Raw genomic sequence first — 10,178 nt, 5'->3', positions numbered from 1 at the left:
CCAAAAACCACTGAGCAGTGAGGAACCTGAGAGATTCATTTCTAATGGGGTGGTCTGGGCATCTAGATCTGTCCTCTCACTGAAACTAACTCAAAGTCCTGGATAAACGATAGAAAGTATCGCTGAAATGCAGCAACCACTGATGGCCTCAGCTGTGCAGAGGCTGCTCAGACCTTCCGATGACCTTGCTTTGGTGCCAGCGGAGCAGTGTCCCTTACCCTGGACCCTGCCCCCTGGCTGATGACACCCTGCCCAGGCACTGACATCTGATGTCCTCAGCCGTCTCTATCTGGAGATGGAGGCCAAGCAAAGCAGGAAACAACCAGATGACAGGTGTGCAGTGAGAACACCAAGCAGGGCAAACAGGCCCAAGTCCATTGTCCTCACTTTGTACCTCTTGCTTCTCTCCTCCTTTCTTTTTTAATTTTCTTTTCTTTCTTTCTTTTTTTTTTTTCTTTTCTTTCATTTTTCTGAAGCTGGAAACAGGGAGAGACAGTCAGACAGACTCCCGCATGCGTCCGACCGGGATCCACCCGGCACGCCCACCAGGGGCGACGCTCTGCCCACCAGGGGGTGATGCTCTGCCCATCCTGGGCATCACCATGTTGCGACCAGAGCCACTCTAGCGCCTGAGGCAGAGGCCACAGAGCCATGCCCAGCGCCCGGGCCATCTTTGCTCCAATGGAGCCTTGGCTGCGGGAGGGGAAGAGAGAGACAGAGAGGAAAGCGCGGCGGAGGGGTGGAGAAGCAAATGGGCGCTTCTCCTGTGTGCCCTGGCCGGGAATCGAACCCGGGTCCTCCGCACGCTAGGCCGACGCTCTACTGCTGAGCCAACCGGCCAGGGCCACTTTTTTTTTTTTACACAGGGACAGAGAGAGAGAGAGTCAGAGAGAGGGATAGGTAGGGACAGACAGACAGGAACGGAGAGAAATGAGAAGCATCAATCATCAGTTTTTTGTGGCGACACCTAAGCTGTTCATTGATTGCTTTCTCATATGTGCTTTGACTGTGGGGCTACAGCAGACTGAGTGACCCCTTGCTCGAGCCAGTGACCTTGGGTCCAAGCTGGTGAGTTTTGCTCAAACCAGATGAGCCCGCACTCAAGCTGGTGACCTCTGGGGTCTCGAACCTGGGTCCTCTGCATCCCAGTCTGACGCTCTATTCACTGTGCCACCGCCTGGTCAGGCAGCTCTCTCCTTTCTTTTTTTTTTTTTGTATTTTTCTAAAGTTGGAAATGGGGAGGCAGTCAGACAGACTCCTGCATGCGCCCGACCGGGATCCACCCACCACACCCACCAGGGGGCAATGGTCTGCCCATCTGGGGCATCGCTCTGCCGCAATCAGAGCCATTCCAGTGCCTGAGGCAGAGGCCACAGAGCCATCTTTAGCGCCCCGGCAAACTTTTGCTTCAATGGAGCCTCAGCTGCAGGAGGGGAGGAGAGAGACAGAGAGGAAGGGAGGGGTGGAGAAGCAGATGGGCGCTTCTCCTATGTGCCCTGGCCAGGAATCGAACCCGGGACTCTCGCACGCCAGGCCGATGCTCTATCACTGAGCCAACCAGTCAGGGCTCTCTCCTTTCTTATAAAGAAATTTGATCATGATACCACTTTACTTATTATTATTGTTAGTTTTTAGAGAGAGAGAGAAAGTTGTTCCACTTATTTATGCATTCACTGGTTGACTCTTGTATGTGCCCTGACCAGGGATCGAACCCTCAATCTTGGCATGTCGGAATGATGCTCTAATCAACTGAGCTAGTGGGCCAGGGCCAAGAAAATGGTTTTAAGTAGATAATCTCTAAATTCTCTTCTAATCTGTGATTCTGTTTTCTCCAAGAGCAACAGTTGTTTCAAGGTAAAGGCACCACCTCCCCGGTTTCACGGTGGCCAAGCGGAGGGTGCCGTCGGGGCCATGTGAGCAGGGTCAGCCTGTCCCAGGTGCTGGCTGACGTGAGACATCGGCTCCTAGGTTTCAGAGGCATCCGGGAGGCTTGTCCAAGCTGTATCAGCGGACTGGCGACTGCTGGGACCTCATGCCCATCCGGGAGGTCCACCCTGAGGCTGACGAGGCTACCAGTCTGGCCTCACCTCTCTCCACCTCCTGCCCTTGGCCCTGATCCCGGGTCTATGTGACTCAGTAACTGGCTTTCTCATCTTTGTCTGCCATTGCTATGAGTCCCCAAAGTCAAACCTATACCTTCTGCCTGACCAGGCGGTGGCGCAGTAGATAGAGCATTGGCTTGGGATGCTGAGGACTCAGGTTCGAGACCCCGAGGTCGCCAGCTTGAGCGCAGGCTCATCTGGTTTGAGCAAAAAGCTCACCAGCCTGGACCCAAGGTTGCTGGCTCGAGCAAGGGGTTACTCGCTCTGCTAAAGGCCCACGGTCAAGGCACATATGAGAAAGCAATCAATGAACAACTAAGGTGTGGCAAAGCGCAACAAAAAACTGATGATTGATGCTTCTCATCTCTCTCCTATCTATCCCTCTCTCTGACTCTCTCTCTGTCCCTATAAAAAACAACAACAAAACAACAACAACAAAAAAAACCTATACCCTCTCACACCTTCACAGAGATGCCATGGGTCTTCCAGCCGAACTCTAGCTCTCGCTGTCTCTGGAGAGTGTTTCCTGCGGCCCTGCCCACAGGGCACTGACCGAGTCCAGCCGTCCGCATCTTGCTGCCAGGGTTCTCGCGTGGGCAACCCTGTGTGGTCTGGCTCCTGCTCTGCTTTCCTGGCTGCTCATTTCTCCCCTCCAGTTGTCCTACCTGCAGCCACGTGGCCGTGCCCAGTGTCCCCCCAGCATGGCCACAATGTCTCAATCCCCTGGCTTTTGACCCAAGTTCATGTCCTGGCCAGAAGGCCCTTCCCCTCATGTCTGCCTGCAACTCCCACTCGACCGTACAAGTCTGGGCTTTCGACTTCCACGCTTCCACCGTACCAAAGTCAGGTGTCTCCTGCTCTGTGCTCCCGAAGCATATATGGCATCAAATTATTTATACATCTAACCCCATCCGCATCCCTGCCGGCTTCCCTGGGAAGGGCCTGACTCAGAGTCGAGTCCTCAGGGTGGGGCACAGGCTGTGTGTTTGTGAAAACCCCAGGGACAGCTCCGAGGAAAAGATCGTTCTGAGCAGGGGGACTCGCCCCAGCCCGGTGGGGTGGCCTGCCTCGTGGCCCCCGTGTGGGGTTGAGCAGCCAGGCCCTCTCCTGCAGTAAGTGTGGGGCAGGAGGAAGCTGCGCCCTGGGCTGGAAGAACTCCCAGGAGCCGGCTCGGATGACCTTGAGGCTGTGTCAGCCCAGGCTAGAAGAGAGAACTTTGAGCTCCATCCACCTGTTAGCTCAGCCAAACAACCACAGGTTATTTTTCTTTCTGTAATCCTGAGGTCAAGGACCTTTCATGGTGTGTGTGTGTGTGTGTGTGTGTGTGTGTGTGTGTGTGTGTTGGGGGGCACACAGCCTCCATACTGCTTCTCACACTATCAGTGATAAAAGACCAGCTTTAGAAAAATCTAATCTATCACAAATCAACACTTTTGTAAAATACAGTGAAAATGAATCAGAAAACTATCAATGAAAGAAACAGTACCCAGGGCTAGAGTTTTTACTATTAGAGTTCACCGGCATAAAATTTCTCCATCGAACTGTTATAAACACTTCTAAATGCTACTCTCATTCCTGCACTTACGTCGGTGTGGACAAGTACCACACAGTTTGTGGCCAGGTGCTGCTGCCGCGTGGGCTGCACTTTGAGTGGGCCTGGGCTCCCCACAGAGACCAGAGTCCGGGCGTGGTCCCAGCTCCCAGAGGTGTGGGCTCTGTGGGGAGACTCGGAAGAAAACAGGCCTGGGAACCGCTCAGCCTCCGATCTGCTGAGTTCCGAACCTCTCAGAGTCTCTGTGAAGTGGACCGTTATCAGAACAACAAGGTGGCTTACACAAGTGAGGGTGTATTGCAAACGCTCCATTGTCCAGCAGAGCCCACGCTGGGGTTCCAGGATTCGGCTGTGGCTGCCAATCTGTAGTTGCAAAGAGGGCTCTTCAAGAAGCACATTTTGGGAGACCTGGGGGAAGGGACAGTGCTGGCTTGCTCAGCTGGCTGCAAGGCAAGGCTAGGCTCAGCTGCAGGACGGTCGTGAGATCTCTGAGAAGAATGGCTCCAGCCTGGAGACACAATTTATGAAGGAAATAAGGTACGCGCCTTTTCTCTGGGGGCCATTGGCAGGATTGGGGTAGGTGAGGTCTGCAGGGAACCCGGTGCGGTGAGCTCCTCAAGGCTTCTGGCGCTTCCGGAGAAGGGGAAGGGGACTTTGGGAGCACAGGGCCCTCTGCAGGACATGGGAAGCTGGGGCAGCAAGGCAGGTTCTTGCAGGAAGCAAGAGTGGGCATGTAGGTGAGACGGGTGAGGTACTCTCTGTGGCCTCGACTGGGGGAGACTCTGATCTACAGCACGCATTTCCAGAGTGACAGGATCACCCCAAAAGGGATGAAAACTGCAAATACATACATATATATATGTATATATATACAAAGGCTCTGGCCAGGTGAGCTCTAAGCTCTGTTAGCTAGAGCATCATCTTGACGGGCCAAGGTTGCAGGTTTGATCCCCAGGGCACATACAAGACTCAACCAATGACAGTGTGAATAGGTGGAACAACAAAACTTGATGTTCTTCTCTGTCTCTCTCTCTCTCTCCCCCATCCTATCTCTCTAAAAATAATTGATTAAAAAAAATCTTGCGCCCTGGCCGGTTGGCTCAATGGTAGAGAATCAACCTGGCGTGCAGGAGTCCCGGGTTTGATTCCCGGCCAGGGCACACAGGAGAAGCGCCCATCTGCTTCTCCACCCCTCCCCCTCTCCTTCCTCTCTGTCTCTCTCTTCCCCTCCTGCAGCCAAGGCTCCATTGGAGCAACGTTGGCCCAGGCGCTGAGGATGGCTCCATGGCCTCTGCCTCAGGCGCTAGAGTGGCTCTGGTTGCAACAGAGCGATGCCCCAGATGGGCAGAGCATCGCCCCCTGGTGGGCGTGCCAGGTGGATCCCAGTTGGGCGCATGCAGGAGTCTGTCTGACTGCCTCCCCGTTTCCGGCTTCAGAAAAATAAAATAAAAATTTTTTTTAAAAAAATCTTGCCTTGCCCTGGCCGGTTGGCTCAGCGGTAGAGCGTCGGCCTAGCGTGCGGAGGACCCGGGTTCGATTCCCGGCCAGGGCACACAGGAGAAGCGCCCATTTGCTTCTCCACCCCTCCGCCGCGCTTTCCTCTCTGTCTCTCTCTTCCCCTCCCGCAGCCAAGGCTCCATTGGAGCAAAGATGGCCCGGGCGCTGGGGATAGCTCTGTGGCCTCTGCCCCAGGCGCTAGAGTGGCTCTGGTCGCAACATGGCGACGCCCAGGATGGGCAGAGCATCGCCCCCTGGTGGGCAGAGCATTGCCCCTGGTGGGCGTGCCGGGTGGATCCCGGTCGGGCGCATGCGGGAGTCTGTCTGACTGTCTCTCCCTGTTTCCGGCTTCAGAAAAATGAAAAAAATGAAAAAAAAAAAAAAAAATCTTGCCTTTTCTCTCTATAAATATAGATGTGCATACAATGCATAAACAGCTATATGGGGTATTAAAATTCTATTTTTACATTTTTTAAATTATATTCTTGTATTGGTTTTAGAGAGAGGAAGGGGGGAGAGAGAGGGAGAGGGAGACCAACATCCATCTGTTCCCATATGTGCCCTGACCCCATCGAAGCTTCAGCTTTGGTGAATCGGAACAATGCTCTAACCTACTGAGCTCCCCGGCCAGAACCAAGCACATCATTCTTTAAATTATGAGATGCCTTCCCCCAGCTAAGGTGCTGGTCCTCCTGGGGACGCAGAGGCCATGCTTGGATGCGGCCCTCACTTCATCCTGCGACCAGTGTCGCACCCGCTACATTCGCCCAGCACTTGCCCAGGCCATGGCCTCCGTTCGGGAGCTCGCCTGCGTCTCCGCGGCCCTTACCCTGCACAGTCACGAGGGGACGGTGATGAAGGACAAGATCGGCGCCCTTAGTAAAGCAGCTGGTGTAAGTGTTGAGCCCTACTGGCCAGGCTCATCTGCAGCAAGCTCTGGGCAATGTCAACATCCAAGCCTGGTCTGCAACGTGGGGGCTGGCGGACCTGCCCGGGGGCGGAGAAGGTGGAAGCCAAGAAAGAAGAAGCTGAGGAGTGTGAGGAGGACCCGGGCTTGGGTCTTTCTGACTAAACCTCTTTTGTGACACGTTCGATAAAAAGCTGAGCTAAAATAAATAAAGCAGTAACTTTATGAGATGATTCTTAGGGGAGAAAATGGTACAATTATATGAGAATGTTATAGCTCAAGACAATATAACTTTGAACCTTCTAGAAAGAAAATAAAGTTTGGACACACTAGCCCAGATGGCCTAAAGTCCCACCATTGTGTAGGTAGATGCAAGAGCCAGCGAAATGCATTCAGATGCCCATGTCCAGGCCGTATCATTAGTAACAAGTCCCTAACCCCTGAGCACCCTGCCACCAGGGACATCACAGGAGCCTACAGCCCTCCACCCCCACACGCCGCCTTTCTTCAGCACCAGGCTAGTCTCTTCCAAAGTCCTGACCTGTCCACATGTCACTCCGTGGCTCACGGTCGTCTCCAGGCTGTCTAGGACGCTGCCAGCTCATGACAGGCATGGCAAGGGGTTTTGAGGTCTGGTGCAGACTGCGGTAAGCTCTGCTGAGCTAAGTCCCTGCTTGTGTATCCGCTTCCAGCACAGCGCCGCAAGCCTGAGGCTGTTCCAGCAGTTAGCTTGGTGGGGACCTCCTCCTTCCTCACCCCTGTAGCCAGCCCCCCAGTGAGCCTGCCTGGAGCAGCAGCCACATGTCCTCTCCTTCCCCCCAGGAGCCTCCTGCCACCTCCCAGCTTACCCTGCCCCATTCAGCTCGAGCATTCAGCTTGAGTGGTTGTAACATGTAGGCACGTAAGTTGGATGGACCCTGCCCCTCCCCTGCTAAAAATCTTTCCTCCTGTCCTTAGCACAGTCCGAACGCCTCACGTCAAGATTGCTTTCTGGGGTTTTGTTGTTGTTGTTTTACAGAGACAGAGAGAGAGAGAGTCAGAGAGGGATAGAGATAGAGACAGACAGATAGGAAGAGAGAGAAATGAGAAGCATCAATCATCAGTTTTTCATTGCAACACCTTAGGTGTTCATTGATTGCTTTCTCATATGTGCCTTGACCGCGGGCCTTCAGCAAACCGAGTAACCCCTTGCTCGAACCTGAGACCTCGGGTCCAAGCCGGTGAGCTTTTGCACAAACCAGATGAGCCCGCGCTCAAACTGGCGACCTCGGGGTCTCGAACCTGAGTCCTCGGCATCCTAGTCCGGCGCTCTATCCACTGCACCACCGCCTGGTCAGGCTGCTTTCTGGTTTTGAAAAGCCAAGTTCTTTCCTGTTTCATGGCCTTGGCTCAAACTGCTGGCTTTGCCCAAAATGTCCCTTCTCTCCCGCTGCCCAGGTCTGACCCTCGGAGTTTTCCCTATGACCCTCCACCATCCCGACAACCCCTCGTTCCCCACCATTCTGTTTTTGTTTCCTTCATAGCCTGCGTCACGCTTTCTTTGCTGGTTCATCGTCTTTCTCTCCACTAGACTAGAAACTTCCTGAGGGCAGGGACCAGGTCCATTTGCCCCCTACTCAACCCCTAGCCGCGTGCCCAGCACATAGTAAGCGTGGGCCATTGTTTGCTGGGTGAGGACTCCACGCACGACTGAGTGCATGCCGTGCTGTAAGAAGCGGGCTGGTGCGAATGGACGTGACTGTCTCCCACCCCACGTTCAGGGACCGGCACTGCTATTAGATCTTCACATGGGCAGGTGACAAGAGGTACCGAGGCCAGGGAGGGGGCCCAATATTCTCCGAGTAGAGGCTCCAAGTGTCCCTGGGAGACTTCACAACCTTCATCATCCCTAAAACTCAGGGGTCACTCACCTGGGAGGTAAGTTTCAAACTCTTCCATCCCCAGGGAGATGGTCGGAAGGGTGATTCCTCCTCCGCCTGCTTCCGGGAATAGGCCCCCGCGGGTCCGAAGGGGAGAGGAGGCTTGGTCAGCACCCCTACAGCACCAGCAACGTTAGCAACACCCACGGGCTGCAAGCGCCCTCTGCTTCCCCAGGAACGGTCCTGACTCCTACCAGGGTGCCACGGAAACAGTCCCCAAACCCAGTTCAGCCGTGCCATCGCATCGTGCCATTGGCAACACCAGGGGCTTCTGTTTCCAAGGAATGTTCATGTCTTTGGTCTCCCTGATTCAGCCAACCTACCCAACTGTGCTCTGCTCTTGGGGGAAGGGAAAAGAAAGCATGTCGAATAGCTGACATCCCAGGTCTCTGCTGGGTGCTCCCATCACTGCCTCATGGACGGGGCTCTGCCTGTGCAGTAGGTTCTGTTGTGGCCATTTTATATTATTATTATTTTTTTTAAAGACAGTTTTATTTATTTATTTTATTACTTTATTTTTTTTTAACAAAGAGAGAGTCAGAGAGAGGGATAGATAGGGACAGACAGACAGGAACGAAGAGAGATGAGAAGCATTAATCATCAGTTTTTCGTGGCAACACCTTAGTTGTTCATTGATTGCTTTCTCATATGTGCCTTGACCGTGGGCCTTCAGCAGACCGAGGAACCCCTTGCTCGAGCCAGCGACCTTGGGTCCAAGCTGGTGAGCTTTTGCTCAAACCAGATGAGCCCGCACTCAAGCTGGTGACCTCGGGGTCTCGAACCTGGGTCCTTCCGCATCCAAAGTCCAGCGCTCTATCCACTGCACCACCGCCTGGTCAGGCTGTCATGGCCATTTTACATAAAGCAGAGGCAATATGCAATGTGCCCCAAACAGCAAAGGTGTTAACTGAAAAACCATTAAGAGTTCTTTGTCAGAACAGATCGTGTTCTTAAGTCCTAAGGGTATGTGATGAAAGATTTGTATGTAGATTAAACATCTTATGTAATCTATGATCAAGTCAGATTTCACCAGAGAGGACGCAAATGTGTGTGAAGTCAAATAACATCTGTTCCTCAGCCAGCAGACGCACGTTGGGAGGTCTTGGCCGGGGTGAAGAGAGATCGGGGGAGTTTGCGTGGCCGGAGCGAAAGCCTCACTGGATGAAAGAACACATGGCTAGAGTTCAAGTCCAGTTCTATATTTCACACATGGTGTGCCTTCCAGCCAGCCCATTCAGCTCTCTGGGCCTCAGTTTCCCCACTCATAAAACTCCTATAAGAGGTAGGATTAGATATCACTTACAAAGTCCCAAAATAAAAAAAAATTTAGCTAGAATGTTCTGCAAGTGACAGATATACTTCCTGGCTCCAAGTCACAAAAACTCAAGGTCCCTATTGCCCCTGAGTTCACTGACTCCCATCTGTCCCGTTGACCCCATCCTGCCTCGGGTTACAGGTGCTCCCATCCATCCCCATTGACCCCATCCTGCCTCGGGTTACAGGTGCTCCCATCCATCCCCATTGACCCCATCCTGCCTTGGGTTACAGGTACTCCCATCCGTCCCGTTGACCCCATCCTGCCTCAGGTTACAGGTGCTCCCATCCCTCCCGTTGACCCCATCCTGCCTCAGGTTACAGGTGCTCCCATCCGTCCCCGTTGGCCCCATCCTGCCTCGGGTTACAGGTGCTCCCATCCGTCCCCGTTGGCCCCATCCTGCCTCGGGTTACAGGTGCTCCCATCCGTCCGGTTGGCCCCATCCTGCCTCGGGTTACAGGTGCTCCCATCCGTCCCGTTGGCCCCATCCTGCCTCGGGTTACAGGTGCTCCCATCCGTCCCCGTTGGCCCCATCCTGCCTCGGGTTACAGGTGCTCCCATCCGTCCCGTTGGCCCCATCCTGCCTCGGGTTACAGGTGCTCCCATCCGTCCCGTTGGCCCCATCCTGCCTCGGGTTACAGGTGCTCCCATCCGTCCCCGTTGGCCCCATCCTGCCTCAGGTTACAGGTGCTCCCATCCGTCCCCATTGGCCCCATCCTGCCTCGGGTTACAGGTGCTCCCATCTGTCCCCATTGGCCCCATCCTGCCTCAGGTTACAGGTGCTCCCCTGCGGTCTCTCCTTCAGTCTCAGCTCAGGTCCAGCCCATGGATGCTACCAGACTAGTATGCTTAAGAGGCCATGAAACTCGTCTCTCTACTGTAAAAC

At 54.0% G+C, this 10,178-nt stretch overlaps 1 pseudogene; it reads left to right on the top strand.

The window, feature by feature from the left end:
* Positions 1-5,936: 5,936 nt before the first annotated feature.
* LOC136320884 (large ribosomal subunit protein P1 pseudogene) lies at positions 5,937-6,223 on the top strand (annotated as a pseudogene).
* The last annotated feature ends 3,955 nt before the right edge of the window (positions 6,224-10,178 follow it).

Source organism: Saccopteryx bilineata, chromosome 1, assembly GCF_036850765.1.
Source record: "Saccopteryx bilineata isolate mSacBil1 chromosome 1, mSacBil1_pri_phased_curated, whole genome shotgun sequence".
Lineage (NCBI taxonomy): Eukaryota > Metazoa > Chordata > Mammalia > Chiroptera > Emballonuridae > Saccopteryx > Saccopteryx bilineata.
Note: the sequence above shows the minus strand (reverse complement) of the source record. Positions and strands in the feature narration are given on the sequence as shown.